Genomic DNA, 8878 nt, shown 5'->3' with positions numbered 1-8878 from the left:
ATTAAAATTTAGTTTTAAGTTATTTATAATTAAGTGACTTTAAATTGTCGAGTTAAAATACGTTATAAATTAGAAGGATTAATACGGATATTTGTTAAAATTTGAATATAAAGGTTGGTAAAATAATTTTAATATAAAAGTAGTAGAATAATTTGAATATAAAATTAGGACGAATATATATAACGTGGTTTAACGAGTCTAATAATAATTCGGTTTGGAATTTTTGTTTCGGTGATCGAAGGTAGTCGGATAACAATATTTACTTTTAATGATATAATATTTTGAGCTATTTAATTTTTGGAGTTCGATTAAATTATGAATCGATGATTTTATACGATTTTTTTTGATAATTTTAGTTATATTAAAAGATTAATTGATTTTAATTATTGTGATTAATTTTAGTTATATTAAAAGATGATTTGATTTTAATGATTGTGATTATTTTTGCGAAAATAGTCAATTGATGCCAAATGGTTTTACCAAATGGTTTTACGGTTATGGAATTAATTGGAGGTTATGGAATTAATTGGAAGTTGGAAGTTTGACTGTGAAAAGAGATTTGAGCATATTGTGATTTATGATTTTATATATATATCAATCTAGAGTAATCCGGACGGGTGGTTTTGATATTTGAAGACCATGTTCAGTGAGAGACATGGCCTGTGTACACAGTGTAAAGACCTAGTCGGGTATTGGCAGCGAAGTGTGGGGTAAGACCAATACGGGATTAGGCAAGGTTAAAGAGACGTCTCGACTATGTGATTCTTCATATGTGTGGTTATGGATTGATACATAAGGGGAGAAACTCTAGAATGGATATAAGGTTTTATGTTATCGGTTATGAGTTGATTTTGATATATGGTTTTACGTTTGATTAATTACGAGTTTACTTGACTACAGATTTGGTTTCATAAAATGTTTGATTGATTACGAGTTGGTTTGATAAAATATTTATTTGATTACGAGTTGGTTTGTTAAAGCAATTTATTTAATTCGATTCGTTTTGATAAAATGATTTATAAACTATAATAAAGTGAAACATACAATTAAAGTATTAGCGTGTTATTCAACGTGTCACTAAGTTAAAACGAGTTAATAAGTTGAGAGAACTACCTAAAATAGGTAGAACTACGTGGCTTTGATTCCCGATTTAAAGATTAAAAGATATTCGGGATACGTAGGAAGCTTGATAGAACTATCAAGTCCAAGCCAAATAAATAATAAAACTTTAGGTAGTTCGAATACATTTTTATCTATTAGAAAATACGTTTTGATTTTGGACTGTTAGAAGTTGGTTATTCTATCTTCCATTCATACCCGATGTCGTTTTGGGTCGGGTGTGACAAACTCTCTCTCTTTCCCATGGCCCTTTCTCTCTTTCACTCTTTCTTGTGCTGATATTTTGACCCTGACAGCTCGAGATTCAGTTCATATGGTACATAACAATATATATATATATAGTTCATATGGTACATAACAATATATATATATAATCTGTATAATTAATTAAAAAATCTGTATCTTTTTCCTTGATCTAAGCATTTAAATTGAATTTCAGATTGGGGGACCATTTTGGGAAGTTCCAACAGGACGTAGAGATGGAAGAGTTTTGCAGCAAAAGGCTTAAATGTAAATTCCTAATCTGAAATCATCTCACTGTTTCCAACAAATTTTGAGAAGCTCCTGCAAATTTTTCCCTACCTCAATTCAGACCGCAAATTTTGAGAAGCTCCTGCAAGTTTACCTCTCGATTTTGACCACACATTTAGAGAATGATGTTGAATTGACCTCCGACCATGGGTTCAAAGGTCAACTTAAGCCTCAATTGTCCACCAGATTGCATCAATGTCCACCGCCTCTAGTTTCGGCGACGATACGAACCCTAACCCTAAACCTTTTGAAGGTCATTTTGAATCGGTAACTATTGGAGATGCTAATCCCGTTATTCAATTAGAAGCATCAGAGGAGCCAATTGGAGAATCTGATAACATCATTCATAGTGATGAAGCACCGTCGGGATCGTAATACGAATCATCGTTTAATGGATCACTAGAAGACAACGGTAATCACGAGTAGAGAAATTATGAAGATGAGACAACAAAATTTGGAAGTGATGCGAGGGGTTTTGGCAATGGTGATGGTGCCAGTAGTGTTGTGTGGAGGACGAAGAATCCGGAGCCGGAACAGAAAGAAAGAGAGGAGAGAGAGTGTAAGAAAGAGAAAGGAAAAGAGAAAGAAAATTAATAAAGAAAAAAAAAGTATTCCTTATAAGGTATATAAGTAATTCATGATTTTTTTTTTACTTTTTGACTGGTCAAAGCTGAGGTGGCGCATTGACTGAACGTTAACTGGTCATTTTTACCGGCTCTACACTATAGTGGTGAAGGAAAATAGGCAAACCCAGGCACAACTGAAATATAAATTTTTTACCTATTTTATCTATTTCCTTTTTTCCAAGATCCGTTAATCCTTATTTCATATAAGGAGGGATAGAACGAAATACCTTTATTGACGATCTATCTACAGTTGCAAATGAAGTGTCCACAACTCTTAATCTTGGGTTCCACGAACACAAACAAAACAAACAATCAAACAATTAGAATCTCAACCAAAGAATGGCAATCAATAAAGATTGTCTCTAATAAATCAACACAAGATCAAAGATAAAAAGGAAGAGATAGAAATCAATCGAATGGAAGCAAACGAAGCAAAATTCTTCAACAACTCTTGATGGCCGAATTTTCTCTCTCTCTATGCTTTGGGTTGGCCGAAATCTTCATTAGAGGGGGTATAAATAACCTCTTGTATCTAAACCTTAGTTAGATAGAATTAGGTTACTTATTAAGAGTTTTATTCTAAATAATACTCTATAATTATTATCTATAATTATATCTAAATATAAAGATAATAATAAGTTATTTGATAAGATAATAATTAGAAGTAATTTAATCACATTAAATCTTCTAACTTAATTATCTTATAATTAATTTAATTCACAATTATAACCTAATTATAATTACAATTGTCTAAGATTAAATTAATTCCCACATGTGTGTTTACCACATGGATTTCGCCCCCCTCCCTTATTGGGCCTTAGTGGACTAAGTTGGGCTTCCATCTATTAATTATTATTCATTCCTCTTTTGGTTCTAAGTCTTATGTGTGACTCATTAGGTTCTTATTGCTACTAGCTGTATACAACCATTAAATTAATTTTCCAAAATTATATTTAATCTTTGTATAATGGAATGAGTGCGCGGACTGTGAATAGCAGAACCGTAAACATTCCCCCAGAGCTATAAGAAGACAGGTTGATTCCGTTATTGACCTTTCTGTATTAGTTGCAGTATAATTCGATCCTTTATCAACTATCCTTGAACTAAATCTTATGACTATGGATTATGTCAAGTCACATATAGCGAGACGTTCTTTTTACTTGTACAGGCTGAGTTAACTCTTAATAGATAGGTTAAGTGAAATCTTTATTTCAATTCTTAAGCTATCACCTTACAAGGATTAGTCAAGTCTTCCACAAATGATCTTTGGACATATCTTCCATTTATCAGGAGTGACAAATGCTCAATCCAATGTTAACTATTCTGCAATTACTTCATGTGATACCCAACGCCTGCCCGCACACACCCTAGAGTCATCTCTGTTATGGATCATGTTTAAACAGAGTCAAAGTATCACATTCCATAATCTAGAATCACTAATTAACATTCCTTTGAGTTTGAGGATTACTTATACCTATTAATACCAATGTGATGAACATGTGACACAGGATAAATCCATCCATCCTGTTATCTCAAGTCGGGTCCCCAATCCTAATGAACTCCTTCACTAGATCCATGTAACTGTCCAGATATCCACATATCTGAAGCTTGTCAGATCAGCTCTCTGTCCCGACAGAAAATATTGTTACATGCAAGTCTCTACAGTATTATGTCAATCCCTATTCAAAACATATTACTTGACTTGGGGTGGTTTTAAGTTTATTAGTTTATTATAATAGTTTGTCTCACTTCATGATTGTATGAACACTTTATAATCATTTTAAATAAACTTAGGGATTTCCTTTTATTAGACTTATTTAGTTCTTAAAAGTAATTGCCTTTATACCGTTGAAAAACCATATCTTATTAAAACAAATGATATAAAAAGAACAATTCATTTACAACTAGTTTATATCTTAGAACAATTGACTATAGGACACTAAACCCCAACAAGTGGGAGGTCACCCCTAAGTACGTATATATTAGTGTGACAAATTGAAGTTTGTACACTAAAGTGTGATTTAGGGTAAATTTTGTACACCATAGATGAAATTTACCCGGATTTTTTAGCATAACTAAAGGAATTTCATATTCGGGGTCTAAACGATTTAAAGCTATAGAAGGTAGATTTACTTTCATGCCTTAAGTTTATACTTTTTCTTTTTCTTGACACATGTAATTCTGATCATTTCTACTCTTCATGATCAAATGATAGCTCACTTGAAAAGGCTGAAGGAGGATAAAGTAGCAGCAAAAGCTGCTACACAAGGTTCGGTGAGCCTAAACATAGTTGAAGTTTGATAACATCCAGATATTATCCTTGGGGCAAATCCTTAAGAATCCATAAGTAAAAGGATTAATTGGTAAACAAAGCCCCACCACCATATGAGATTCACCTGGTCAAGGAAGTGGCGTACGCCAGAAGCTATACGTCATGAAAGACCTTGCCACGTGGATACATCTCATAAACACCATACGTGATAAAGGACCTACGTCTACTAGGTTGACATGGACATGCCATCCAAGGTAGATCCGCCCATAGCGTCACTAAGCCATTATTAGAAAACCGCTATAATTAATAGTACTAAATGGTTCCTTAAGGCATTAACGACCTGACATAAAGAATGTATCATTAAATACATTAAAGGGAATTAAATGAAAGACTACTTCGATGGTTATGGAATCTAGTATAAATACCCTCACTACAAGGTATTCAAGGTACACTTTTTGATTCCCTACTTTGTGCTTATAGTTATTCTCTCAAGAATCCTTACTGACTTAAGCATCGGAGTGTCCCCGGCCAAACCCAATGATGCCTCACAGGGAAGCATTCCGGTAGAGGAAATTCTGTAAGTTATCAATTGGTGCGGTGAACGTGGAGCTCTAAAGTTAATAGAGTTTACACCATGAACGATAACAACATCGAAAGGACCAACCCCTTCCTCTAGTGGACCACCGTTCCACTCTCTATTGGGAATAATGTGACCTTCGTAGGGAATTACACTCTCCCAAAGGATGTTGTAGTTCAACCAACATATGAATTCTCACCATAATCCTTCAATGAACAAGTTGTGGATATAATAGCAAACAGTTTGGGCTGAGAAGCCGCCGAACGTGTGAGATTAATGTTGGCAAATCCACCCGTAGGAGGAGCAACAACTGGTAGACCACCAGCGCATGGCCATGGAGGAAAATTTGGAGCTGGAAATAACCAAAGGCATTGGGATGATTGATAGGAATAAAACTATCTAACTCCTAAAGAGCAAGTAAACTCTATCGTATTGTCACGATCCAACCCAAGCCATGACCGGCACATAAATTAAATTAACTTTAATCTATGCTAGCCTTAATTCTGAACTAATAGAAATTCCAAAGTTTAGTAACAGAGTGTCAAACCCGTCTCAATTACATCAATAAACCTTAAAAGAATCAAATGTGCAAGTCTAAACCTCAATAATCAAAATTCTCTAACGGATAAAATAAAGCTAAATTCATTAAGTAGTCTCCTTCAACATCAATCCAAGGGTTACTTCACGAATAGGGACCTTAATCTGAAAAAGAAAATATTCAACGTGGTATGAGATTTTCGTCTATACGAGCGAAAACCTCAGTGAGTAGTAGCTATAGCACATAACAGAAAAGGAACAGGCAGACAGGCTGATACTTTTAAATTATGACAAATATAGTTCAAAATGTAATATTTCAAAATCAGCTAAACCAAAGGGTCAAAATAATATAATCAATTCAAATATTGGTAATCAATTGTCAAACATAATACTAAAGCCTTTCAAAATATCAAAAATTAGAATAATCAGAAAATAAGGTAAAAGCTTCTAAACACATGGTACAGTGTAACAGAGTGGTGATACTACACACCACCAGGGCCAGATAAATGGTAAGCGCGCTACCAATAACAGATACAGATAACAGATAATTGCCTTCACCGATCTTATGCATGATTCTAATGCTGACACCACTGACGATAAACTGACAACTGACAATCTGACTCAAGACAAATGCAAAGTCCTAATGTTATGAAGATCGGTGAGAGGCCAGATAACAGATACAGATATACTGAGCACGTGTACCAGTTTGAAAACATATAGTATACATATATAAATCAGAAAATCATAACTTATTGAACGAATTATCAGGTTTCTAAAATAAAGGTAATAACTGCGATAAATCGCGTATTAGAAATTACAAATCATATCAGATCAAATCTTAATAATTTCATTGTAACTGATAATAAAATAAATCAAATATAAGGACATGTTCCCAGAATATACGCTTTAATACTAAGGATATTTAGTAAACAGAAGGTTCAAAATCTACGCTTTTATAAAAGGAAACATATAATCAAATGTCAATTTTTGATAAACAGTTTAAAGTTCGATATTTCAATCAAACAGTGTCGTGTACTATAATTACCACTCACCTGGAACTTAAACAGAAGCAAGAACCGAAAAGCTTGTCTCTCAATCAACTGAAGGAGTATCAGAATTTCCTATTGGTTCACAAAGGGAGAATGAATTAACTAAGCTTAATCATATCTAAACTAATAGGGACAATTAACATATTAGGGGAGAATTAATTAAACCTTAATGAATCACTAATTAAGAGAATTCAAAACCATAAAACCATCATTAATAATATGAAAACAATTTGAAACAAAAATTGAAAACTTACAGCACTCACCTATCAATTAAAACCAAAATTTCCATTATATAAAATGTACTCAATGTGAAGAAAACATGACTTGGATGCACAGTACCAAAATGGTACAAATATAAGTTTTGAAATCCATTTATATCCATCAAATTCTAATAACAATGATATTAAATTAACCGTTGAACACAATATGTAATCAATTAGCATAAAAGACAAATAAGGGAAAAAAACAAAAAAGTAATTTATGGATAACTATGAATTTCAGATGGTTTTCTTTTTCCAAGAACACCGACTGCACAAAACGATTTACTATTTTTTTTATAATAGAAAGATGATGTCTATTATTAGCATCATGTATGTCTAATGAAGAAAATAAACATGGGTGCGTTTACCTGATTTAGACCTAGCAATTGTCGTGTTTTGTGTCAAAATCGTGTTATCTCATATTTATGTTCCATATGGTTTTATATGTTATAAATGTTAGAAAAATGAGTTTCGTGTCAATCGTGTCGTGTCAGTCGGGTTGGCTCTGTTTTCGTGTTTTCGTGTCAGAAATTGCCACCTCTAACCTGATTATCAAAAACGAAAGCTGTGTAAAAGGGAGGTTTGCGATTCGCAGCGGAGAAGCAAAAGGAGGTTGCGGCTGATGTTGAGTCCCCTCACATACGGTTTTTATTTTATTGATATAAATATATATTAGGTCTTCTGAAATAAATAAGTTATTTGTAAAAATATGATTTTTTTAAAACTAAAAAAAATGGTATTTTCATAAAATATTATTTATCAAAAATAAAAAAATAAAATATTTTCAAAAGTACTTAGAAAAAAAAACAGGATATTACAATCTTCCCCCTAAAATGAATTCGGTCCCCGAATTAAAACTATAAGGACACTAATCTGAAATATCGAATAAATGAGGGTATCTAATTCGCATCTCGGATTCAGTCTCCCAAATGGCTTCACTACTAGAGTGGTTTTGCCAAAGAACTTTTACTAAAGGAACTTCTTTGGATCGTAGCTTGCGGACTTGACTATCTAAGATCTTTATTGGTTGCTCGTCGTACGATAAATCATCTATAACTTGTATAGTTTGAGGTTGTAAGACATGCGAAATATCTGGAATGTATCTCCTAAGCATCGATATATGGAATACCGGGTGAACCTTAGAGAAATCAGGTGGAAGAGCTAACCGATATGCAACTGCACCAATCCTTTTAAGAATCTCAAACGGACCTACATAACGCGGACTCAATTTTCCTTTCTTGCCAAACCGCATGATTCCTTTCATCGGATAAACCTTCAGAAACACATGATCACCGACCTGAAATTCTACATTCTTGCGCCTTGGATCAACATAAATCTTTTGCCTACTCTGAGCTGTTAAGAGTCTCTCACGGATAACACGAACTTTGTCTGAAGTCAACTGTATCAACTCAGGTCTAGTGAGTCTCCTTTCTCCAACCTCATCCCAACAAATCGGTGATCGACATTTACGACATACAAAGCTTCATAAGGTGCCATCTCAATGCTAGCTTGATAGCTATTGTTATAGGCAAACTCTACCAAAGGTAAATGATGATCCCAATTTTGACCAAAATCAAAGATACAAGCTCGAAGCATATCCTCTAGAGTTTGAATAGTCCTTTCTGACTGACCGTCGGTCTGAGGATGAAACGTTGTGCTAAACTAAAGTCTTGTACCTAGCGCTTCTTGAAATTTCTTCCAGAATCGAGAAGTAAATTGAGCACCACGATCTGACACGATAGAGACTGGAACTCCATGAAGTTTGACAATCTCATCAATGTATAACTGAGCAAGTTTAGAGAAATCATAGGTTATCTTCACATGAAGAAAACGAGATGACTTAGTTAAACGATCGACTATCACCCAAATAGAATCATACCCTCCCCTAGTACGAGGAAATCCTACCA

Source organism: Euphorbia lathyris, chromosome 3, assembly GCF_963576675.1.
Source record: "Euphorbia lathyris chromosome 3, ddEupLath1.1, whole genome shotgun sequence".
NCBI classification, from domain to species: domain Eukaryota; kingdom Viridiplantae; phylum Streptophyta; class Magnoliopsida; order Malpighiales; family Euphorbiaceae; genus Euphorbia; species Euphorbia lathyris.
Note: the sequence above shows the minus strand (reverse complement) of the source record.